Source organism: Musca autumnalis, unplaced genomic scaffold, assembly GCF_047663935.1.
Source record: "Musca autumnalis isolate F117 unplaced genomic scaffold, ASM4766393v1 scaffold_4, whole genome shotgun sequence".
In the NCBI taxonomy this organism is placed as follows: Eukaryota; Metazoa; Arthropoda; class Insecta; order Diptera; family Muscidae; genus Musca; species Musca autumnalis.
In genome coordinates this window covers 96,292,604-96,319,081 of record NW_027411977.1, presented here as the reverse complement: position 1 = coordinate 96,319,081, position 26,478 = coordinate 96,292,604, and the positions used below count along the sequence as shown (strand labels likewise).

Below are 26,478 nucleotides of genomic sequence, written 5' to 3'. Positions count from 1 at the left end.
CATTCTGGGTCCTCGAAGTAAAAATGCTGGAAGTAGACATTCTGGCAATCGCCACCTTAATCATAGCCAAAATACGCCCATCCACCAATTCTTTCTTTTTCCAAGACTACTCGCCCACATTGGAAAATCTTCATTATAATGGTATTAAAAAATATTTTGATATTCTTTACCTTACGTGCAGAATGTACAATTAAATTTCAACACTGATGGCAATGAGTAACCCAACAAAAATCCAATCCATTATCTGTAATCCAACTTCAAAGTCTGCTTTATGTAATGCTCTTGTTTAAGCTTACTTTGACGAAACATGTTAAGCTCTCTTATACAGTAAAAAAAAGAGAAACGAAATGCTTTAAAGAGAAATTAAAACCAGAGTTGAAGTCAGCTGTGACGTTGTGAGCAGGGAAAGAGGTCACAACTTTCACGCAATATAAAATCATGTTATCAAAATGCCAGTGCCGCATTTGCGAGTGAACTGTTCGTCCGAAGAGAGGTGCTTCTTCTTAAGCAGATTTGAATAGAAAAAAAGAAAAACAATCTAAGCGACGTAACATTAATCAAATATCAAAATCCTGTATAAAAGCGGATATAAATTATTAACCCCAAAAAACTAATTCTATAGTGGATTAAACGGTAATAAAGGAAAATAATAAAAAATAAATAAAAAAACGCACAAAACACACAAAGAAACAAATAATACCAAAAACGAGTGCAAAGTGTTTCCAAGACAAATAAAACAATTTGAAACAAAATTTTGAAAATAATATAAAATAAAAATAACAATAAAAATTACATAGTGTGTTTGTTATGTAATTAAATTATTAAATAAATTCAAAATTGTAATTAAAACAAAATATTTCAATAATATTCCTTGCAGAGCAGCTGTATTTCACAAACAGTGTTGAGTTGAGAATATATAGAAGCGTGCCATTTTATAACGGATTATTTTCACAACAAAAAACAACCCAACCCAATTTTGTAACGGATTATTTCAAAACAAATTGAAAATTTAAAACACACACAGGTAAGAATTGAAAACAAAACAGTAATAAAAAAATCGAAAAAAGAATTTGAAATTAAAAGTCAAGAAATTAACAAAACAAAGTGTGAACTTTCAATTTTTATTTTAAAAATTTCCATTTTCTAAAAAGGAGACTTTTGTCTCAAAAAAAGGAAAGAAAAAACAAATTCTTTGCCCAAATTCAAAAGACAATATTATATTGCTAAGCAGTTTTCCATTGTTTGTGGTTTGAATGACTTTTGGGAAAGTGTTGCTTTGTGGTTAAAACGCTAATGTGGATGCTGGAGCTGCATTTAATATCTCAATTTTAGAGACACAAGTGACAATGTATGTATGTTTGAATGACTGTCTTTCTCTCTCGGCTTTTTTCTGTTACGAATTTTTGTCGTTTCTTTGCAATGATGGAAGATAATGATGCTGATCTTACCATCACACCACTCTGCTTGATAATGGCAAAAAAGATAGTTGGTCATTAACGGATTGTGTATGTATTTCTGTTCATTATTTTTTATATTTGTGAAATAGTTTCACTGCTGCATATCAGTGATTCCCAAATTGTTGTTTATTGATCATTAATCATTTTGCGGCGAAGAAAGCATAACAAACATTTTTAAAACTAGTTCGAATTTATGTTAAGTGGAATTAAGAACGTACTTATTTCCATTTACAAGTGGAAATCGAGTGTGGAACAAAATAAAAATGATAATTATTGATCGAAAGTTAAAAAAACGGATCATAATGGTGCTAGAATGGGTATTACACTCCTAATAAGACTTAAAATACACCTACAGAAGATCCGAAAATACAACAAGGGCCCAGATACACTGTCTACAGAAAATCAAATGTCCGAGAATTTAACTTTTTAGGATAAACGCCCAGAAAAATGCTAGTCGCATTTCCTGAATATTTTGGTTATATATCTCCTCCGGATTGCCTTCCAATTATCCTTTACAACGGACTGCATAAAATGTCCTACCTATGAAGGAGCAAAATGTTATTCTTACGAACGATTTAACATACTTCTTAGATGTTTTGTTAGTTACTCGCTCCGTTTACCCGAACTTACTTGAGTTTTGTTACTTTGACATTCAGAGCACCCGTCGGATTCCCCAAGTCCGTGCCAGTTCTGAATTGATTGCTAATTGATAGTCGTTAAACTGCAATGTTCATAGATGAAAAAAAACAAAAAACAAAAAAAATCGCGGAGCGCTTTTTAAATAAATCGCGATTCAAGTTGATATTTTTAGGGGTTGTTTAGGTTTTTGCGATTTTGCTTGGAAACTGCAAGTCCTATCAAAAAGGGAATAAAGAAAATGTTGTAGCTATCAAACTTCTCTACAAGATTGACCTTAATATGATATTTTCGTAGGTTTTACAACTTTTGAGATATAGAAATTGAAATTGGGACAATTCAAATTCAATTCAATTCTGTATTGTCTCCTTATAAAACAAAGTCATGACTGCAATTTCCCAACTTAAACTTCTATAACTAAAAAAATGGGACAACCTAGGAAAAATTACATAAGACAGTCTTGTAGAGAATTTGCACAGCTATAAGATTTTCTTAGGTCCCATGCCGATAAGACTTGCCGTATTCAAGCAAAATCGCGAAACCCTAACAAAAAAACCTAAAATGTAAACTGAGCTTCTTTATCTTAAAAATGGTACAGCCTGAGAACAAATCATAAACATCAGAATTTTCACAGCTACAACATTTTCTTTAGCTTCATTTCGATTGGACTTTCGGTTTCCAAGCAAAAGCGTGAAAACCTAAAAAAACATCTAAAAATGTTAATTTTGACCGCGATTTATTTGAAAATGCCTACAGCGATTATTTCTTGTTTTTGGATTTTTGCATTGCTGTTTCAGAATTCACAAAAACTTTCCCTGTGTAAGTGATTTTCATTAAAAGTTAGTTAAGGCGATACAGTCAGTGCATTGTCCCAATTTGAACTTCAATATCTCAAAAATGGTAAAACCTACGAAAATACCTTTAAGGTCAATCTTGTAGAGAATTTTCATAGCTACAACTTTTTTTACAGTCTCATTTTGATAGGATTTGCGGTTCCTAAGCTAAATCGTAAATACCTAAACAACCCCTAAAAATGTCAACTTGGATCGAGATTTATTTAAAAAACGCTCCGGCGATTTTTTTTCGTTTTTTGATTTATCTCATCTATAAACATTATAGTTTCAGAATCCGCAAAAACTTCCCAGTGTAAGCACCTTCCATTTAAATTTGATTCAAGAGCACCGTGTAAAATTTATAGAGTGCAAACCTTGAGATGCGACCCTAACAATTTTATCAAGGAACTTACAATTGGTTTCATAACCACTACTCCAGTAACAAGATCCGTAGACCTCTATATTATTGCTTCCCAATCAAGCCCGACTATCTCAATCTTCAAAGCCAATTCTTCTTTGCCTACTTCCCTTACATAAATTATTATATCGAATAGTGACTCTTCACCTTGGAGACCAGGAGCTGGATTCTTGTTCTATGAAAATTTCGAATGAAACAGAATTAAGCCCCAGTAGTGGAATTCTGTAACTAATTTTTTGAATACTGACAAAAATCGGTAAAATGAAAACGCGAAATTATGAATAAAAAATTATCAATAAAAGTTGACAACACTGTTGATATCAGTAGGACTTAGCAACGACTTTATTTTGGTTGCCAACTTACCGAAAATTTTTTTTAATACCGAAATTATAAGCATTGTAATTTTAACAATTTTTTCATTTGAGAATCGCACTACAGCTGCAGTTATTGGTATGGCCTATTGAGAAGATTGCGTCAACAGCCCTGTCAAGGTCCGAGGAGAAAATATCGACACAACAGTATAAGTGATTCTCTTCTAGTCCATCTTCCATATCTCTCTTCGAAAGGCATCTATATAATGGTTGTGCGACTATAAAACAGGAAAGAAAACTCATCCGATACGCCGAATCGTTCACGCTCAACGATTTATCGCTATAAACCAATCATATTTTACAGTAAAGTTAATTGAGTTTTTGAGAAAGACTATAGAGGAGCTCTTTCCTCTTCGCTCTCTCCCAAAACCTCAATTTACTTTACCAAAAATTGTTATGTGTGACTACTGACATAAATCCAGCACTCAATTTATTAAATCGTCACTATAGACAGGTTTGCGGATCTGTGTACAATTATCTTAACTTGAAACAAATTTTCAAGGACTTTTTATTTAGGAAACTAGTACTTGTACAGTTAGCATCAGTACCATTTTCGCTCCTTCCGTGTATACGCTTATAGTAGACTGAGATTTCATGTACACAGTTTATCTAGTGGCTCATCACCTGCTAGTGCCTTATTGTTCTTCAGTAGGGATAGGTAACTCGACTTTCGTTTAATATGCGAGCGATACAAAACTAATACCTCTACAGTTGACATCTGTACCATCTTGGAACTTTGCTAGTAGACGGCTATATTAGCTGAGAGTTCATGCATACAGTTTAGCTGTTGGCTCATTACATGCTGACGCCTTATTATTCTTCAGTAGGGATAAGTAACACCACTATCGATTAATCAATTCGTCGACTTTATATGTTGAAAGGTGTAAACATTGAATTCCACTTCTGATTATGGAGAAAATAGTTAAGTCGACTGGCATACGATAGCACCCATATCTACATATAAAAAAACAAGTGAGCAAAGGGTATAGTCGGGACGGGTCCTACCATGTGATACCCTACACCACTACCCCTGTGCATAAGCTTTTCACTGGTAAACATTTCTTTTAGGGAATATAAACCGACTACCACCAAAAATAATATGCCTATTTGTCTCTGGGACCCCCATAAGCAACCAAAATTTCGTGACCATCCGATCAAAATTACGACCTGTAGCTTGATTGCAAAAAAATGGAAGAATTGGATGCATTACCGACTATTGTGGTATCTCCCTTGTTTGACCACCTTCGCCAACCTGCTTTACACCAATGTAAAGGTAATATTTTCTTCTTCCATTGCCAGGCTTTGTCGTTGGAATACCCCTACTAGAAGCCAATATATTCACAAAGAATAAAACTTTGAATTTGTCTCCAAATGAGTTTTTCCCCATGCCGACCCCTAAATATTATCCGGCTATCACCAAAATCAATAGGCTTCTTCCTATGTGGGACCCGCATCAACTCCCAAAAAATTCGTGACGATCCGATCAAAATTGCGACCTGTGGCGTGATTACAAAAAAATCGGAAATCGGATTCATTATCGACTATTGCCATATCTCTGCTATTTGACCACCTATGACGACCTACTTTACACCGTTGTAAAGGTGATATTTTCTACTTTCCTTTCCAGGTTTTGCTTTTGATATACCTCTTAAAGAAACAGAGATATTGGCTTTGAAATAAAATGTTGACTTTTCTCCAAATAAGTGTTTGCCCATTCCGACCCCTAAATATTATCCGACCATCACCAAAATCAATATGCTTCTTCATCTGTGGGACCCGCATCAACTCCCAAAAAATTCGTGACGATCCGATCAAAATTGCGACCTGTGGCGTGATTACAAAAAAATCGGAAATCGGATGCATTATCGACTATTGCCATATCTCTGCTATTTGACCACCTATGACGACCTACTTTACACCGTTGTAAAGGTGATATTTTCTACTTTCCTTTCCAGGTTTTGCTTTTGATATACCTCTTAAAGAAACAGAGATATTGGCTTTGAAATAAAATGTTGACTTTTCTCCAAATAAGTGTTTGCCCATTCCGACCCCTAAATATTATCCGACCATCACCAAAATCAATATGCTTCTTCATCTGTGAGACCCCCATTAACCCTGAAATTTTCGTGACGATCCGACCAATATTGCGACCTGTAGCGTGATTTCCAAAAAAATAGGAAAATGGGATGTATTACTGACTATTGCGATATCTCCGTTATTTGGGTGCCTACGCCGACCTAGTTTGCATCATTGTAAAGACGGGATCTTCTACTTTCATAGTCAGGCTTTGCTTTTGGAAAATTTTCAACCAAAGCTGTGATATTTGTCAATATAATTAAAATCGCAAAAATGAAAATTAGGGTTTTATTTGCTACTATTGCGATATTTTCGTTGTTTGATCACCTACGAGCACCCACTTTACATCATTAGAAAGGTGATATTTTCTGCTTTCATTATCAGGTTTTGCTTTTGGAATACCCCATATAGAAGCTGAGATATTGGCTTTGAAAAAAAGCGTTGTCTTTTTTAAGTTTTTTGCCCTTTCCGACCCCTAAATATTATCCGACCATCACCAAAATCAATAGGCTTCTTCCCATCCGGGACCCCCATCAACATCCAAAATTTCGTGACGATCCGATCAAAATTGCGGCCTGTAGCGTGATTACAAGGTTTAGATGGACAGACGGACAGACGGACTGACGGACGGACACACATAGCAAGATCGACTCAGCTCGTCTAGACATTCATTTTGATATATATAAGTATGGGTCTACGACCATTATTTCGATACGTTACAAACTTTTTGGCCAAAACCAACTTATAATACCCTCCCCACATAGTGGTGTAGGGTATAAAAATCGATCACGCAACCGATTATAGTTAGTTTAACTGGTTTTTTAAAATCGAAATATCGAAAAGTCAACTCCTTAGTTTTAAGGCAAGTATTGAAAAGTCGATTAGTTATCCCTATTCTTTAGCTGATGAATTGCTGCCCAGACCTTACTGTGGGTACATGTTAGACTCCCAATAGCGACGTTCGGAATTCAAGGTCCGGAGTGCACAGCACAATGTACTCACGCCGATTCTGTTGCTGGTCCCAACACAAATGTCTGCCGTTTTTTTTTCATGCTGAACTATATCTCAATCGACTTTTTTCAATGGAAATCCTCCATTTCACAATCAACTTTTAACCGGCTTTTTTTGTATAGGCATGACACACTTTCTATATAAACTGCACGTCAGTGGTTCATTTTTCAGTTGAATACATCACTCTTGTGGTATTTCCTTCTTGGGTATTTTGTAGAATTGTGTAATTCCGGAACGAACTAGTTCCAAGGAACTATTCCGGACAAGGAACTATTGGAACTATATCCAGTTCTTGCGTTCATGTAGTTCCTTTAGTTCATATAGTTCCTTTCGTTCTTCTTGTTCTTTCAATTTAAAGTCGCTGCGATTTATTTATTTTTATGATTGGTGGATAATCCATGAAAACATTTCGGTCTCGGAACTATTTGGAACAAAGGAAACAAAAAGAGCGACGAAAGATTCGTTGAACTATATCGGTCTCGGAAGTATTTGGAACGAAAAGAACGATGAAAGTGAAAATTTCGTTGAACTATATCGGTCTCGGAACTATTTGATACTATGGAACTATATTAAGGGCCTAGCTTCTTTTGGGAAAAGGAACTAGAAGGTTCGATCCGCTCCGGGAACTAGATTGCCCAACTCTAGTATTTTGGTTTCATCAGCCTTTTTGACATTGAATGTATGTATTTTTATTCACTTTCAAATGTGGGTGCAAAGTTCGTATCGTACACCTAAAAACATTATGTATTATTCATCCAATTTTTTATTAAAACTATCGTTATTTTTACATTTTTCTACAGCACATGCATTGCAAAAGACGAAAAGAACAGAAATTAGTGCTATTTTGCTTAAAAAATGCTTAAATACCCCATATATAGTGCTTCTAGGTGTACGAAAACGAACTTTGTCACCCACACAGGCGCCATCCATACCTAAATGACGGAATAAATTCAAAATTTTTTTTGTTATTTTTAAATCTTTCTTCGTTATAGCAATTCCCATCAATTGTTTCATATTTGAATAAGACATATGGAATTAATAACGATTTAATTTATTTTTGATGGGTGAACGAATATGAACTTTGCATACTGTATAATGATTTATCTTCTAAAACACTTGGCAAACTTCAAAAGCTTTTTTGAAAATTTTTTAAAAATACGTTTTGATATAAATCCGATTTTATATATCATCCGGTTAAGGTCATAGTTTACCATGATGAAAACTATGACTGGCAAACCAAAACTCGAGTGTTGGCCTTTCGCTAAATTTTTCTGCTTTGTTTCATTTTTTTCTAGAATAAAAGGCAAAGGGCAATCTACACCATTTTCACATGTAATTCGAATAATTTCAGTTTAAATTCGAAACATTTCACCTATTATTTCAGTATTGCAATGGAATTTTGAATTATTTCATTTTTAATTTGATAATTCCAATTGAAATTCGAATTTTTTCATTTGTAATTCGAATTATTTCATTTGTAAATCGACTTGTTTCCTTTGTAATTCGAATTTTTCTATTTGTAATTTGAATTTTTTTATTTGTAATTTGAATATTTTCAGTTGAAATTACAAATAAAAAATTTGAATTACAAATGGAAAAATTCAAATTACAAATTGAAATATTCGAATAACAAATGAAGAAATTCCAACTTCAATTGGAATTCTCAAATTACAAGTGAAATATTTTGAATTTCAAGTGGAATAATCTAATTACAACTGAAATTCTTCGAATTACTTGTGAAAATGGCATAGTTCGAACTTCGAACTTGTCTCAGCCGTTCTTTATTTTTTTACCAACTAGTTCACCAAGCTATTTAAGAAACACTGCTAAGGAAAAAATTGCTGTTAATTTTTGTTACTCTTGTTGTTGCTGCTGTTGCCGTTGCTGTCTCTGATGTTATGCTTGTTTTCGTTGATTTTACACTCCAATGACGATTTGGTGAAATCGTTGATGTTGCTGCTGCTGCTGCCTAACTAACAGCCAACTACTGTTGTAACTTTTCTCGTTTTTTAGTTGTTATTGTTAAGCTGCTGATGGATATCATCGTCGTCGTTGTTGTTGTTGTATCGTGCGAATGAAAGTGTGAGGCGGCAACGGTAAGATGTAATGTGATTCAAAAGTGATCAGTTGTTGTTGCTTTTGTGTGTGTTTTCATCGCTTCTGCATGGTCGCACAATTGAGTGCCACTGCAGTTAAAATTAAAGCATTTTTTCATTTTCAAATAACTACCATAAGGCTGCACTTTCAGCCAAATACTGTACAAATTCAAGAAAACAGCAACAACAAGAGGCGCCAGGTCTACAAACATCTCAACATTGTGAATGATGCTATGATACAAAATTTTCTCTAAATAATAACAACAACAACACCAGAATCAAAATTATATGCAACTGACTAGTCAGCCTACTACTAACAATTAAATATATTTACTTACTTACCTGTGCACCACCACTTTATACGTACAAACACTCTTTGTTTGCTCCACTTTAAAATACCGAGCATACAGTATGTAGTGTTGTGTGTCAACATTGAGAAGAAAACACTCGAAGATTTTGCATCAACCTGCCACACTAAACAGCAGACAAAGCAGACACAAAATGCAATTCTGCTGCAGCATAGAGGAGATTTAATGCAGCCAACATTTCTTCTTTTTCAACACATATACATATGTATGAATGTATGTATGTGTGTACGTACACAGTTCGCCTATTTTCTGCTTCAAACGTCATAGTTTTCGAGGTTAGCAGGGAAGTATAGGGAATATATCTATGAATGTTATGAAGTTTCAATATTCCATTTTTAGAATTTTCAAAGCAAAAAGTAGACTAATCGAATGCCAACTTGCGTATCCCTGATATAAACGACCCATACAAATGTTGATATTTTCTTTACTTTTCTGGCCTTATGTTGTTGTAGCAACAAAAATATATTCGTTCGTGTATTTTATTCAGTTATCTGGTTCTGGTTCCTCTAAATCAAGATTCAAATTCTGCTACCTGGACTGGCTGCGTATATGAAGAATCAGGAAACAGATGAGTGGAGTACTGCATCAACAACATCTTGTTGTGTTGACGCACTGCTAAAACCACCTGCTGGCATCTGCGACTGCATTTGTGTGAATACTATTTAAACCTCCTTGAGAGACTTGTTGACCTGAGGGCTCTCTTTTGTATCGTTGGACCCCTCTTCCTAGATCATGAAGATCCCTCCTGACATGTCTGGGTGGGGGGTCCTATCCACCATATGGTGTTTAGAAAAGCTCCCACGGTAACACAGAATAAAGTACTGCAAATAGAGCATGCCATGGCGTTGCTGTACTGGAAGAATCTGTTTGTGTCCTCATGTAAATTATCCACTGAAGACTTGAGGAGGCACCCTGTTGCACCGGCCTATTACTTTATAAGTGGTCAACAAGGTTTTATTGTCAATACCCCAAGTTTTGCCGCCCAACGACTTAAGAACCATGTTCCTACTTCTGTTGTCACAAATACATAGCTGCGGCTCGGGTGGACGACTTAAATATTTTGTCGAACGTTACACCCAATACCTTGGGGGACAGTCGACCAATAAATTCAGAGGGATCCTCATTTCAACAGTCCAGGGGGTGAATAGTGTGACAGTGAATTTAGCGGCGGATATATACATATTCCTCAGACCGAGAAACTGCACTAAGTCAGCTCTCTAAACATTTAACCTATCACTAGACAGCGGAATCCTATGCAAATGCATATATGGTTAGGATGGTCGTAGAGAAAATCTGATTAGATAGAAACTCGTTTTATTACAAACTAAAACGAATTAGGCCCAGAAATTTTTGCATATTTTGCATATCGTGCATATTTTGACATATTTGTACATATCTGCATAAAATGAGTATATGCAAAAATATATTCAAGGATTTTTGGTCTAAATATCCCACCGAAATGGCTGAAATTTGGTATTAAGTCTTCGTTAGGGGTATGCAACTTTACAACTGAAATCTGTCCGCATAGGACCACGTCTTCATATAGCCCCCATAGAACGTTACCTACCGATATTCGGTATTTTGAAAGTTGTAGCCTCAATATCCCACCGAAATGACTGAAAATTGATATTTAGTCTTCGTTGGGGGTATAAACCATTCCACCTGAAATTTGTCGGCACAGGTCCACGTCTCATATAGGCCCCATAGAGCGGTTCTTTGGGATTTCTGGTATTTTAAAGGTTGTGCCCTCAATATCCCACCGAAATGACTGAAAATTGGTATTTAGTCTTCGTTGGGGGTATAAAACATTCCACCTGAAATTTGTCGGCACAGGTCCACGTCTTCATATAGACCCCATAGAATGGTACCTCCCGATTTTCGGTAGTTTGAAGGTTGTGGCCTCAATATCCCACCGAAATGACTGAAAATTGGTATTTAGTCTTCGTTGGGGGTATAAAACATTCCACCTGAAATTTGTCGGCACAGGTCCACGTCTTCATATAGACCCCATAGAATGGTACCTCCCGATTTTCGGTAGTTTGAAGGTTGTGGCCTCAACATCCCACCGAAATGACTGAAATTTGGTATTTAGTCTTCGTTGGGGGTATAAAACATTCCACCTGAAATTTCTCGGTATAGGTCCACGTCTTCATATAGACCCCATGGAATGGCACCTCCCGATTTTGGGTATTTTGAAGGTTGTGGCCTCAATATCCCACCGAAATGGCTGAAATTTGGTATTAAGTATTCGTTGTGGGTATAAAACTTTCCACCTGAAATTTGTCGATATAGGTCCACGTCTTCATATAGCCCCCATAGAACGGTACCTCCAGATTTCTGGTATTTTGAAGGTTGTGCCCTCAATATCCCTCCAAAATGGCTGAAGTTTGGTATTAAGTCTTCCTTGGGGGTAAAAAACTTTCCACCTAACATTTGTCGGGTTAGGTTCAGGCCTTCATATAGCCCCCATAGGACGATGCCTCCCGATTTTCGGTATTTTAAAGGTTGTGGCTGTGGTTATCAATTTCTCTATTTTATTGACTTGTCTGAAGAGAATTTTAAACAGAAAAATTGTACACACAAAAATTTTTGTACCTATTATTGAAATATTTGTTGCATACGAAAATATGTAAAATGCATAAATTTTGCATATGCAAAAATTTATGCATTTTGCATAATTTTGCATATGTCATATGTTTCGATTGCAATGTAAACAGAAGCCAAAAATATGCCCAGTCCCAACATTTGACATAAATCGGAACAAAAATAGGGGTTGCATAAAATTCCGCTGTCTACCTATCACATATGTCATCAACGATAGGACCGGACTCCAAGATCGTACAATCATCCGCAAACACTGCGATCTTTATGCCATCTGGAGGATGTGGAATTTCAGTAAGATAGAAGTTAAATAGTTTCGAAGATATCAGGGGAACTCCCTGTTTCACCCTACGAGTCTTAGACTTCTTATTTTTAATTCTATTGAATTGATTATTCAACGTTTCAAACACGGTTCTCTATATCCACGACGTTAGCGAAGGCCTTCTACAGGTCAAGAGCCACCAAAACTGTTCAGTCGCATGGCCTGCTCTGGTTCTGCCCTCGACTTATATGCATGTAATGTTGCATTGGTGCTGCGCTTTTTCCGAATTCCATGCTAATGTGGGAGTAGTAGTGCCTCGAGAATCTTTGCTACTGGCAACAAGGTGGAGATCGGCCTATACGATACACCTCTGCTAGCATCCTTGTCTCTTTGCCTTGGCTTCAGTAGCGGAACAACCCTGCCAACTTTCCAGGCTTCCGTTACAATATGGGGGTGGCTAATGATAGATTGAGGACACTTATTAAATACTCAACCCCGGGCTCATGCAGTTACTTAAGCATTGCCATTGAGATTCCGTGTGGACCTAACGCTTTGGATGATTTCGAATTTCGGATGACCTCTGCAACATCACTAATTGCAAATTGTGGTGGTACCTCCTCGGCTGGGAGGGCTCTTACACGGTGTAGAACGGTGTAGAACACTCCTCTTCCCCTCTATCACCCTCGGGGTGCTTTATAAATTGCACCAATATGGATCTGTTACTATAATGCAGTTGAAGGTAACTGTCGTCCTTCATTCTCGGATTCATATATTGGAACATATAAAAAACACAAAAAACGCTCATATTTTGATTCAAAATATGAACAAAATCAAAATTTTAACTTCGACCTTGAATTCCTCTGCAAGTACTAGACCGAATTTGATTCATCGGAAAGCTTCTTATCAAACAATAAAATTATGATACTCTATCCACTGAAAAGCTAGAGAGTTTTGACTAGGAAAAACATTCTGAGCCACAGTGCGCCGTAATTACATCACCAATTGGTTAAAAGTCAGCTGACCTAAATTAAAAAATTTGCAAGTTCTCAGTCACAGAACTGTCAAAAAATCTCTCTCAACTCGCTCTCTTTTACTGGACAATATTGTTATCGAACAGCATCCAGAAAAAATGTACGAATTTTTACGAATTTCTTTAACATAACACAAACTTGATGTTGTCAATTCCATTGTACATCTGTCAAATAAATGAACATCGTCATCATTGCAATATTCATATGTATAACGTTATTGACCATTACCAATTGAATACTTGGCATTACTTGATTGTTGAAAAATTCATTACAATTCATTTAAATAAAAGCATTAAATCCATATCACATTACTTTGTATGTATGTAAGTGATATGGATTTGCGATAACAGCTAACTAGAGAAAGTGAAACCAAATTTCCTGGAAGTATAAACTACATAGAGACCAACAATAACGGTAACTAGAAGACGGGGAAAAAGTAAAGTCCCACAGAAAAAAAAACTCACAAATAAGTGATACAAAGACAAAATCGCAATGAAATGATTGTAATAAATCAATGACAAATACAATCTATAATGTTTGACAGTTAGTTGTAGATAGCAAAGCAACTTTAAGCAGCAGCAGTGGTCAAAGTGGACAGCTCAAATATCGAAGCACGTATAAAACTTAACTTGGACATACCCTGCCAGCAATTGGAAGTGAGTTTTATCTAATTTTATAAATGAGGATCTTTTTGGTGTCTAATTTTTTGTAAAAATGCGACATTTGTCTAATATACAATAACAATTGCATTGTTATCCCATTTGTATCGTATCCAGTCACCATTTAGAATAGAATACGATAGACAAATAACAACAATAACATATGTATCTAAAAATAAATGTAAGCTATCTCATTTATATCCCAATAAAGGATGGAAATTAGATAGACATATCTATTTTCCATCCTTTATTTGGATACAAATTAGGCAGCTTACATTTATTTTTAGAACTGTTGTAAGTTGAACAAATAAGACATTTGTACACAGATGGTTACATACGCAGGTGGTGCAATGGTAAGCATGCTCGCTTTGCAATCTGAATGTCCGGGGTTCGATTACCAGGTCAGGCGACATCACATTTTTCAAATGACAAAATTAATATAAGCGACAATTCCTGAAACAATTATAAAAATATAAATATAAATAATGAATTAAAAATTAAATAAAAAAGGATTAAAAGGATTAACGACACAACAACAACAATAAAACAAAACATAAAATAAAAAGGAATTAAATTAAGTTAAAAAGAAAATCAAAATAAAATTTTGTTCTTTTTTATTTATTATTATTTTTATCAAGTTTTTAGCTATATTAATGTTTTATAGTTAAAAAAAAAATTTGTCATTAAAAAATGTCGACTGGCCTGGGAATCGAACCCGGGCATTCAGATTGCAAAGCGAGCATGCTTACCATTGCTCCACCGATATTATCGTTTTAATAACTTTCTGAAGTGTCCAATTAGACACTCAAAAAAGTATCTAATGAGTGGAACAGTTCTTCCCGAGAGCTTTATCTTTTTGGATAAGAATGCGACTATCGCATTCGTTTGTGCAATCTAATTGAAGTGACTCATTGGACAATAAACAGATAGCAAATGTTGGCAGGGTAAGTGACAATAAACACATAGACACACATTTACAAATACCAAACCAAAAGCACATCACATCTCCCCCATATGTGATCTGAAGATCATCAATCATTGATTTTCACAAAAATTTAAACCAATTGTGGTTTTGTGCAACAACAACAACAACACTGCTGTTGCGTTGTTGTTGTTGTTGATGCAAGTGACATTTTCCGCTGTAAGTCTGAAGATGAAACGTTAACAACTTTTATGCCTACAAAATAGACAAACGATCGCAACAGCATTGTTGTGTGCATGGCTGAATGGTTGGTTGGTTGGAGGATGAATGGAATAAGCCAAGAAATTGTCTAGCGAATGTAATTGGTCTTCTTTTAAAACGAAAGAAGCATGTTGAGTTTTCTCCTCACCAAGCAACGTACTTGGACAAAACAAAAAATAATATAAACTATAAAAACAGGCATATAACAACAATAATTATTGCTGCATTTTACATTATTTAATGGCGGCCGAAACACACACACTCCAGCTGACGCCGTCATCCACAAACATTTTGATTGTTGGACATTCAAAAATCGATAAAAAGTGCTATTTAAAACGGATCGTGTGTAGCCGTCAGTCAGCTGTGCCGTCAGAGAAGTAAACGCAGCACTTCTCACGTCTATAGGGTTTTTTTTTCAGTTTTGGACCAATTTCTCAGGAAGTACAAACTTGCCCTCGAAAAAAAATTGTACCGTTGTAACTAGGACCGCATACACAACATATGCTCTGTTCCAGAAACTGCAAGAATCTACAAATTTCTACTACGATAAACATTTTTCCTTTATGTTATCGAAAAAAATTGTAAAAATTAGTAGATTCCTGCAGTTCTGGAACAGACCAATAATTTAATTTAAAAACGATCCCAGGTGAGTTCTTAATCCGAAAGAGTGATCCGATATTCTGACATAATCTGAGTCTGCAATTAACAATACGATGTACAACGTTTGGATCAATCAGTTTTTTCCTTCGCGGGGTATCTTACGTACTATTTACATTTTGGGGAATTATCTCAAGAAGTATGGACATAGCCCCGAAAAAATCTGCGCCGTCGTAATAGGGCCCGCAAGAATAAGTTGTTGCAAAAAAATTCTAAAACGATCCGAGACGAGTTGTTAAACTGTACTTTTTCCAAATTTTGTGTGGCAGGTACACGAAGGAGTAAACCGATTTAGCCCATATTCAAACCTATGTCTAGGTCTATGCCGGGATGTAATATTACCATTTTTTTGATGAGGCAAAACATTGGTAGTACCAAAGTGTATATAACCCTATTTAGCCTTTAGACTGAGGGTATAATAAGGATGTACTAAAAACGCTGATTGAATGCGTCGCAGTATATAAGGTCAGAGCAAGTCCCAGCAATCCGTTTGTTGCCGTATATATTTCACCATGGGAGTGAAAATATATCTTAGAATGTCTGTTCCGAGCTCTTTTGGTGCAGGACTACTGTGATAGGAGTTGTGCTGCGCCATAATATCTCTTAGCACCTTGTCGTCGAAATACAGAAACCCCTGCAGTCTCCCCCAGTCTCTCTCTCTCCCAACAACAAACGCAGTATCTAACACCACAGGTTGTTATTTAGCTTTCCGAAAATATATAATTGCTGTAATACAATTGCAACGGTCTCCACAACAAAGTTAGCGAAATCGTAGACATTATGAGTCGGAGGTCTGCCGTATTGTAGCAGAAGCCCTCAGAGTCAGTTTGTATCGTAACGGGGGCCTCTATATCTTCCTGTATCGATACAGATGTATTCAGAGGCCGTCTATATAATAAAAGAAGGCTTTCGGAGTCTTCTTTATAATAACAGAAGGCCTCGGAAGTTTTCTGTTTATTAACAGAAGCTCTCTTAAAGCTCTTCTGTAAAGTAACAGAAGGCCTCAGAGGATCAAAGGTCTTCTGTATAGTAACAGAAAGCTCCTTAGATCTTCTGCAAAGTAACAAAACCCCTCAGAGATCTACTGTATCGTAACAAAAAGCCGAAGAGCCCTTTTTATTGTAATAGAAGGGTAAAGAGGCCGTCTAGTAATAGAAGGCCTTAAAGTTCTTCTTTACAGCAACAAATGCCTCCTAGGTCTTGTGTATACTAACAAAAGGCTTCAAATTTTTGGTATAGTACAGAAGGCCGCTGAGATCTGCGGTATAGTAAGGTCTTAGAGGTTTTTTTATGGCAACAGAAATCCTCAAAGGTCTTCTGTATACTAACAGTAAAAGAAGGTACATAAGGCATCTATTATAACAGAATGCCCCCTAGTTCTTATATATAGTAACAGATGGCCTCAGAAGTCTTCTGTGTTCACACAGAAGGCCTCAGAGACCTTATGTATAGTTACAGAAGGCCCTAGAAGCCACAGAGACGCTTGTACCACATCCAAAGGCTTTAGAGGTATATTGTGTAGTAACATAAGACCTCAGAGGTCTTCTGTATTGTAACAGTAGGCCTCAGAATTCTTCTGTATAGTAACAGAAGGCTATACAGATATTGTGTATACTAACAGGTCATTTGTATAGTAACAGAAGACCGCAGAAATCATCTATATAGTAACAGAAGGCCTTGGAGGTCTACAGTATAGTAACAGAAGGCCACAGAGGACGCCTGTATCGTATCCGAAGGCTTTACAGCCCTTCTGCATCGCAACAGAAGGCCTGAAAGATCTTCTGTATACTAACAGAAGACCACAGAGATCTTCTGTATACTAACAGTAAACCCCAGAGATCATCTGTATAGCAACAGAATGTCTCAGAGCTCTACAGTATAGTAACAGAAGGCCACAGAGACGCTTGTACCACATCCAAAGGCTTTAAAGGTATATTGTGTAGTAACATAAGACCTCAGAGGTCTTCTGTATTGTAACAGTAGGCCTCAGAATTCTTCTGTATAGTAACAGAAGGCTATACAGATTTGGTGCATACTAACAGGTATTTTGTATAGTAACAGAAGCCTTGTGTATACTAAAAAAAGGCTTCAAATTTTTGGTATAGTAACAGAAGGACGCGGAGATCTGCGGTATAGTAACGGAGGCCTTCAAAGATCATCTATACAGTAACCTAAGGTCTTAGAGGTTTTTTATAGCAATAGAAATCCTCAAAGGTCTTCTGTATACTAACAGAAGACCACAGTGATCATATGTATAGTAGCAGAAGGCTTCAGAGGTCTACAATATAGTAACAAAAGGTGCAGGACTACTGCGATAGGTGTTGTGCTGCGCCATAACATCTCCTAGCATGTCGCCAACTTCGTCTTCAAAATACAGAAACCTCTGCAGCCTATGAGTCGGAGGAACATACTGCGATGAATTGCTATGCCTTCCGTTATATGCCCGACATTAGTTCGGTTTTGGAGGGCAATAACCGTCTAGTGTTAGGAGACTTCAATGCTCATCAGCCCTTGGCAGAGACTTTGGCATTCAGCCCTTGATAGAGGAGAACAGCGCAAATCAAGCAAATTGACAGCTCTATATTTTGCACGATGAATAAAGCCGCTACTATGAGGATAAGAGGAGATTGCCACCGCTCGCCAGACATCACCATTGTGGCACCCGTACCGATAAATTAAGTGTACTGGCAACCCTGAATTTAAATTCAAAAAAATCCAATAAATCACTTGAAACCATAAAATATATGAATATAATTTTATCACAATTTGCCGCCACATGTGAGTATAATCTTAAATTTCATTTCCGATTCGGAAGCATAAAAAGTATTTCTCAAGCTGCAGACAAACTGGACTAGTCTTGTGTCTGAAGTGACAAAGAAAGAAAAAGAAATAAAAACAAAATGTGGAAATGATAGTCCAACATTCCCTCGTCATTGATATTGGATTACATGGAAAGGAAGAAAGTATGGAAGAAGAAAAAACTTAAATGTACTTTTGCTCTTTTTGCAATGTGGTGATGAATTTTAAAATAAGAACAACAAAAACAAAAAGATTTCTTTTGGAATACTTCACATTTGTTGAGCTGTAACCAAGTTTTTTTTTGTGTTTCTTTTCTAATGATTTATTATCAGATTTTGGCAAATCTATAAAATTTGCAAAACAAATGCTATGTATGAATAAATTAATCAAATGCATAGATAAAAAATTAAAGCATACATGCAGACATACAAATATTAACGATCATTATTATATGATGACATATACTACATACATACAATATGTATGTAGAGTAACATTTGTCAAGGAGGCCCAACTCTGACTAAGCCACAATAACAACAACAACATCTAAAACGCAAACAAAAACAAGTCGAGCAAATTTCAATTCAATCGTAAAGTTGTAATTTAATAAGGAAAATGAAAACCACTTTCTTCGCAAAGCAAAGAAAAACAAGAACAACAACTGAAAAAGCCCACAACTACACAGAAAATTAAGCGAGTGCACATCTGGTGCATAAACCATAAGAAAATATCTGAACAAAAAAAATAAAACTAAAACAACAATGCTGCAAAGACTTCGCACCAAAAGTAAATGTATAGCCGGTTCGTCGGTTTAGCCTACCAACCAGCTAACCAACCAAGCGCGTAGTTAAGTTTTCACAAAAGTCTGTTGCTGCTGCACTTCTTTGTTGTTGCATTTTTTTGCTTTTGCTTAAAACACTCACTCGAAATTGGGTCAACAATTAGCAAGCAGCCTGTTGTTGGTGGTGGTGGCAGTGGTAGTGCATGCAACCACCAGCCAGCCATCCAACCAGTCAACAACAAGTCATCTCTCTTTGCCCGGTTTTGTTTTTCTTTGTTCATCTCAAACTAAACTAAATTATGGGTATTGCCACACGTTGTGGCAAGGTAACTCTGCCGAAACGCATGCCTTCTTTTGGTCAAAATTGTATGTCATATCTCGTAAAAATTGAAAATTCACAGTGCTGTAAATTCAATTATTTGTTGTTCTAGGGAAGACGTATTCGAAGCTCCCACCCCGACATATTTGCGAATACAAATATAGACAAATATTGGCAAAAAAGTTCAGGAAATTCTTAACTTCAAAAAGGAATACCCAAGTCAACATTCAATGGTCGCGTTTTGGAATGTAACCCTTTGTTAAAAATAATATGCACCCAAAAGTCTCTAAAATCAATCTCGAAGTCGACTTTGAGGAAAAAATTCCAAAACTTCACCTTTTAGAGACCGGCTGTATTGAAACAAAAGGTCTCCAATGTAGGAGCAGAAGGACCCAGAGGTCTGCCTTTTATCTTAGAGGCCTGCCGTATAACAGCAGAAGGCCTCAGAGTCCGTCTGTATTGTCACAGAGGGCCTCAAAGTCTTTCTGTATCATAATAAAATGGCTTAGAGGCGCTCTATATAGTAAAAGAAGGTAACATAAGGCCTCTATTATAACAGAATGCCCCCGAGTTCTTATGTATACTAACAGATGGCTTCAGAAGTCTTTTGTATACCAACAGAAGGCCTCAGAGAACTTCTGTATAGTTACAGAAGGCCTTAGAAGTCTTCTGTATACAAACAGAAGGCTTTAGAGGTGTTTTGTATATTAACAGACAGCTTTGAAAGTAATTTGTATAGTAACAGAAGGATGCAAAGATCTTCTGTATAGCAACAGAAGGCCTCAGAGGTCTTCTATGTTGTAATAGTATTGTATTGAAACAGAAGGCCTTAGAGGTCTAATGTGTACCAACAGAAGGCCTAAGAGGTATTCTGTGTATTAACAGAAGGCCTTACATGACTTCTGTATATTAACAGAAGGAGAGTTCTTCTGTTTTGTAACAGAAGCACTTAGATGTTTTCTGTATACAAACAGAAGGATCTACAGATTTTCTGTATACTAACAGAAGGCGTTACAAGTCGTCTGTATAGTAACAGAAGGCATCTGTATTGTAACAGAATCCCTTAGAGGTCTTTTGTACACAAACAGAAGGGCCTAGAGATCTTCTGTATACAGATCTTCTATAACAGAAGGTCCCAAAGATCTTCTGTATGCTAACAGAGGGTCTTTGGCGTCTTCTGAATTGTAACAAAAGACCTCAATGGTATTCTGTATGCAAACAGAAGACCGCGGAGATCTTCTGTATACTAACATAAGGCCTTTGGAAGCTTTGTAGGTCTTCTGTATAGAAACCGAAGGTCTCAGTGGTCTTCCGTATAGTAACAGAAGACCGCAGAGATCATATGTATATTAACAGAAGGCCTTAGAGGTCTACAGTATAGTAACAGAAGGGCACAGAAGACGCCTGTATCGTATCCGAAGGCTTCAGAGTCCTTCTGTATCACAACAGAAGGCCTAAAAGATCTTCTTTACACTAACAGAAGACCACAGAGATCTTCTGTATACTAACAGTAGATCCCAGAGATCATCTGTATAGTAAGAGAATGTCTCAGTGCTCTACAGTATAGTAACAGAGGGCCACAGAGACGATTGTATCGCATCCAAAGGCTTTAAAGGTATATTGTGTAGTAACATAGGGCCTCAGAGGTCTTCTGTATCGTAACAGTAGGCCTCAGAATTCTTCTGTATAGTAACAGAAGGCAGGTCTTGTGTATACAGAATACAGGTCTTGTGTATACTAACTGGTCTTCTGTATAGTAACAGAAGGCCTCAGAGTTCTTCTGTATAGTAATATAAGGCCACAGAGATATACTGTATCGTAACATAAAGCCTTAGTGGTCTTCTGTATGCTATCAGAAGGCTTTTAAGGTCTTCTGTATAGTAACATAAACCCTTAGAGATCCTCTGTATAGTGCCAGAAGGCCTTAGGGGGCTTCTGTATACTAACAATTATTTTGTATAGTAACAAAAGTCGTCCGAGACTGCTTCTGTCATAACAGAAGGATTCAGAGACAGTCTGTATTGTTCTCATTTGGCGATGGACGGATGTGTGGAGCCGTGTATGGGTGTTTGGATCCGTCAAGGCGGAAATCATGTAAAACCATTACTGCAAGGCATTTTCTTAAATAACTATGACCGAGTATTAGTCACGGATGCCACAGGGGTGATGTGGGTTGCACGATCACCTTGCATATTGAGAGTTATTTGTTCTTGTTATATAAAACTCGGTTTAGGCTATCAGGACTCTTTGACAAGTAGTTCAGATTTAAACGTCTCAGAGTATCCATGAATGACGCTTCCAACTAAAATTTGATTCTGTGCTTGTACACCTTTAGGCAAAGTCTCCACGAGCTTTTATTTTTTAATACCTATACCCACCTATTTCCAGTAACTACCACAGACGCTGCTATATTTGGTTTAAAACCACTATGAATGTTGCGAATTTAGCTGGTTGTTGTTTCATTTCTTTTTCTTCTTTAAAAATGTAATGGGAAAGCCAGGCATAACAAGCAGAGACAACCACGTTGAATTTGCAAAACCGGTTAGAAGATGGCATGCAATGCAATTCAATCAATTCAACTTGCCTGGCGGCTGTTTGCTTATTATGGCAAAAACACACCAAAGAAGAACTAGAAGGCCAACAACGGCATACAACAATCATCATCTCCTTTCCTTTTAACGGTGCATAGGAGAGCTTATAACAAATACAGATACAAACTCTCACACACTTACTCATTCACTCACTCGCATTCACATTAACGACCGGTCTTGCGCTAAATGAAAAGTGTGAACGAGCCCTTGAGTTTTTACTTTCATTTCACTTTTCCACATTTACTGCTCCAGTTTGTTGTCAAAGTTCGTTGCTATCATGAGCAAGCTGTGTGTGTGTGTTTGTGAGGGACTAGGGGCCACCATTTTCATTCAAACTGCTGTATATAATGGCGGCATTGTTAATGCTATGTGTGTCTGTGTGCCTGAACGGATATTGGCAATAGTGATGGTGGTTGCTTGGTGGTAGTTTGGTTAACGGTTTATGAAAAGTAAAAGTTAAAAGAAATGCACAAAAAAGCCAAAAAAGAGGGGGAACCTGTATGCCGTTAATGGCCTTAAAGACATTCCCATATTAATATTTGCTAAACTTAAAAGTGGTTTATTTTATTTTCGAATTTTCGAGATAGTTATTAAAGTGTTGTTTTAGTTTTAAAATTGTGTTATTTAATGTTTTTAATTGTAGATTTTATGTTCAAAACATGTGTGTTTGTGTCTTAAGTCTTTTGTTTTGCAGAAATAAAATCACTATATTCCAAGGCAATCGCCCACTTTTGTATAGTAACAGTAACAGAAGTCTTCTACATTGTAAGAGGTCAGCTGTATATTAACAGAAGGACTCACAGGTATTCTGTATTGTAGTAGAAGGCCTTGTAGGTCTTCTGTATACTAACAGGTATTTTGTATAGAAGGATCCAGAGATATTCTGTATACTAACAGAAGGCCTCAGAGATCTTCTGTATAGTAATATAAGGCCTCAGAGATCTTCTGTATAGTAACATAAGATCTTAGAGGTATTCTAAATTGTAACAGAAGTTCTCTGGGGTCTTCTAAGTTGTAAAAGAAGGCCTTAGATGTTTTCTGTATACTAACAGATAGTTTTTAAGGTCTTTTGTATAGTAACAGAAGCCCCAGAGATCTTCTAAAAATTGTATAGTAACGAAAGACCTTAGCAAAAAATACCTCTGAGACCTTCTACATTGTAACAGAAGGCCTCAGAGGTCTTCTGTATAGTGACCGAATACCTTAGAGGTATTCTGAATTGTTAGAGACGTTCTTTGGGGTCTTTTGTGTTGTAACAGGAGGCCTTAGAGATTTTCTGTATACTAGAGTTTTTTGTATAGTAACAGAAGACCCAGAGATCTTATGTATATTAACAGAATGCCTCATAGGTCTACTGTATAGGAAGAGAAGGCCTCAGAGGCCGCTTTTATGGTAAAGAAGGTTTTAAAGGCCGCTTGTATCGTAACACGAGCTTTCAAGGTTCGTATATATAGTAACAGAACACCTCAGATGTCCTCTTTTTAGCAACAAATGCCTCTGAGGTCTTCTCCAACGTAACAAAAGGTCTTAGAGGTCTTCTATATTGTAAAATAAGGTTTTGTAGGTCTTTGTATACTAATAAAATGCTTTTTTGTTTGTTTTGTTTTTTGTTGAAGATTCAATCTCATTTTCGATTGCTTGAGTGGAGTATTCCCCCATTGGCTCAACTTCATTTATTACCCTCTATTACAGAGAGTAATGTTTTTCAAAACGAACTGACAGTGTTGCAAAATTTTACTGATCGCTACCAATATCATGATTTCATCCCGGCGAAGGGAATTATCAATTGGCTTCTCAGTTTTTGAAATGATGCCTTTTTAGTGAAAAACCGAACTCTTTAAGTGCTTTAAAAGTCTTTTGTATGTTAACCAAATGCCTCAGAGGTCTTCTGTATAGTAACAGACGGACACCCAGGTCTTCTGTATTGCAACAAATGCTTCAGAAGTCTTCTGCATAGTAACAGAAGTGCTCGGAGGTCTTTTGTATAGTAACGGAAGTCTTTTGTGGTGTTCTGAGTTGTAAGAGAAGTTCTATGGCGACTTCTGTATAGTAACAGAAGGACTCACAGGTCTTCTGTATTGTAACAGATGGCCTTAGAAGTCTTATTTATGTAAACATTGTAACAGAAGACCTCAGTGGTTTTCTGTATTACAGAAGACATTAGATGACTTCCGTATAGTACTCACAAATGGCTTGGACTCAAAGGTCTTCTGTTTCGTAACAGTAGGCCCTCCGAGATCGTCTGTGTAGTAACAGTATACTGTATACTAACAATACTTTTGTATTAACATAAGTCCTCCGAGACGCTTGTATCGTAACAGAAGAATTGAGAGGCCATATGTTTTGTTATCGTTCAGTGATGGACGGGAGTTTAGAGCCGTGGAGGCGAAAGCCATGTGAGACCCTTAATGTTTAATGCCCTTTTGCAAATGTATATGCCATAACAAACCATAACTTTAAGGAGGTTTCTCAAAGAACTACGGAAGCGTAAAAGTCATGGATGTCACCATGGTGCTGTGGTTTGCACGGTCGCCTTACACAAAGAGAATTGTGAGTTGGGCCTCATTCCTGAGTGTATAAATTCATTTACGTTATTAATTGATTACATGTTGTTGGTTCTGTTGCCTTCTCAGTGTAATATTGTCTTACATTTTCCAATTACTTAAGGCATGAGCTACAAATAGAATTGGGAATGTATCGTCTTTAAGAAACTGACCATTAAATTCTAGTACATTTAATATTTTTATTTAGTTTCAATTTTTTTCCCACCACTTTTGAAATATTTTCAAAATTTTTAAAAATAACTATGCTAATGAATTTCGTAATGAAACTTCACAACATGTGTCCGATATTCTAACAGCATCACAAATGAAAGTTATTTGTCTTACGTTAAGTCAATATTAGAAAGAAAAAAAAGAAAATACTTGCTAATTGTGGTAATCTGTTAATTATGCTAGAGATGTCTTCTTTGTGATTTTGAATACAAACACACACACATAGATATAATTTGATTAGCACATCAATACAAATACATATTATGAAAAATGAGTGAGTTTCACTTTCTCTCTTCATCATTGATATGTGGCTAATGAGCAGAGTATGACCAAATAAAGGGCTCATATGTTCTACTACGAAGGTTGTAAGCGGTCATTGGCGCCTCCGTACCTTCAAATATGTATGTGTAAAAGTCAAAATATCCATGTTCCAAGTAGTAAACGGCATAAACTTTTAAAAGAAAGCGCTCGAAAAGGATATTTTCAATGTATGGCATGTAATTAGGGTATATCGACGTAAGGAGAAAAAATACTTCTAGTGCAGAGATCAGCATACAATTTTGGTCACAGCCTTATAAAGGGGAAATCATTTCGTACAAACACCACATAACGTACCTTTCTTTCTAAGTCCTTCGTATTTTTGAGGGTTTTTCAATATATAGTTTTCGATTGGCTATCCTGTAATTGATACTTTTGGATTCTTAAGAGATCAAAAATCATCATACCAAAATTATCAGCGATAGACCCTAAGTGATGGTAACACCCAAAAAGAGAATTTTATATTTTCAACTATTTCTCAACATATGTGTATTTATTCCAAATTTTGGATGAAAAGTGGTAAATTGGATAATACTATATTTGAGAGGAAAGAGCTCCTTCAACTCCGCGCTCTCTTCCAAGCAATCCAAACATTTTCATAGAAACATGCCATTGCCTCTCTTCGGACTTATGCAGGTTCAATTTTTTCTTATTTTTAGATTTTTTTTAAATCATTTCTTTATACGACAGGAAGTTTTTGACTATGTACCCATCACCATCCAAAATAATTTATTGACATTTAAGAATATGACATTTGAGAAGTTATTTCAGGTGCCACTATGGTGCAATGATCACTTTACAGGCCTGGGTTCGAACATTTTCAATGGCGGCAAAACTGCCACAGCGAAATCTTGGCCTACTTTTCCTGGTTATTTTTCAGTCATGGTGTCGCTTCTGACTCCGCGGTAAAATAAATTTCTATATCTTAAAGCTAAACATAGAATCAGACTGTTTTCATTGATGTGAAATGTGAAAAAAGACCCCCATTATCCCGTATTCGTAATGTTCGGGGAAAATATTTTTCTAGCCTCAGCCTTTAGACTAATGTGGGAATATACACTTTGATAGGATGAAAATGTGCCTCCTCGAAACAATGGTTGGAGAAGCCACTTTGAAAACTTGCAAAAACTCAAGCTCGACACCAACGAGAAATTAATTAAAATTAATATTAAAATGATCTTCGCCCTATTAGGCAACATTTTTAAAGAGGCCAAGTATGTTTGGACGAAATGCATTT

At 36.4% G+C, this 26,478-nt stretch overlaps 1 protein-coding gene across 3 annotated transcripts in view; it reads left to right on the top strand.

The window, feature by feature from the left end:
- Positions 1 to 457: 457 nt before the first annotated feature.
- Positions 458 to 26,478, top strand: part of LOC141401142 (uncharacterized) — a 68,950-nt gene continuing 42,929 nt past the window's right edge. Inside the window, exons 1-2 of one of the 3 annotated variants that reach the window (XM_073981046.1) lie at positions 458 to 633; positions 878 to 1,024. The gene's annotated coding sequence lies outside the window, so the exon portion shown is untranslated. Of the gene's footprint in view, positions 634 to 877; positions 1,025 to 1,332; positions 1,349 to 26,478 lie in introns of those variants that run through there. The other 2 variants (XM_073981047.1, XM_073981050.1) reach the window with 2 other exon arrangements.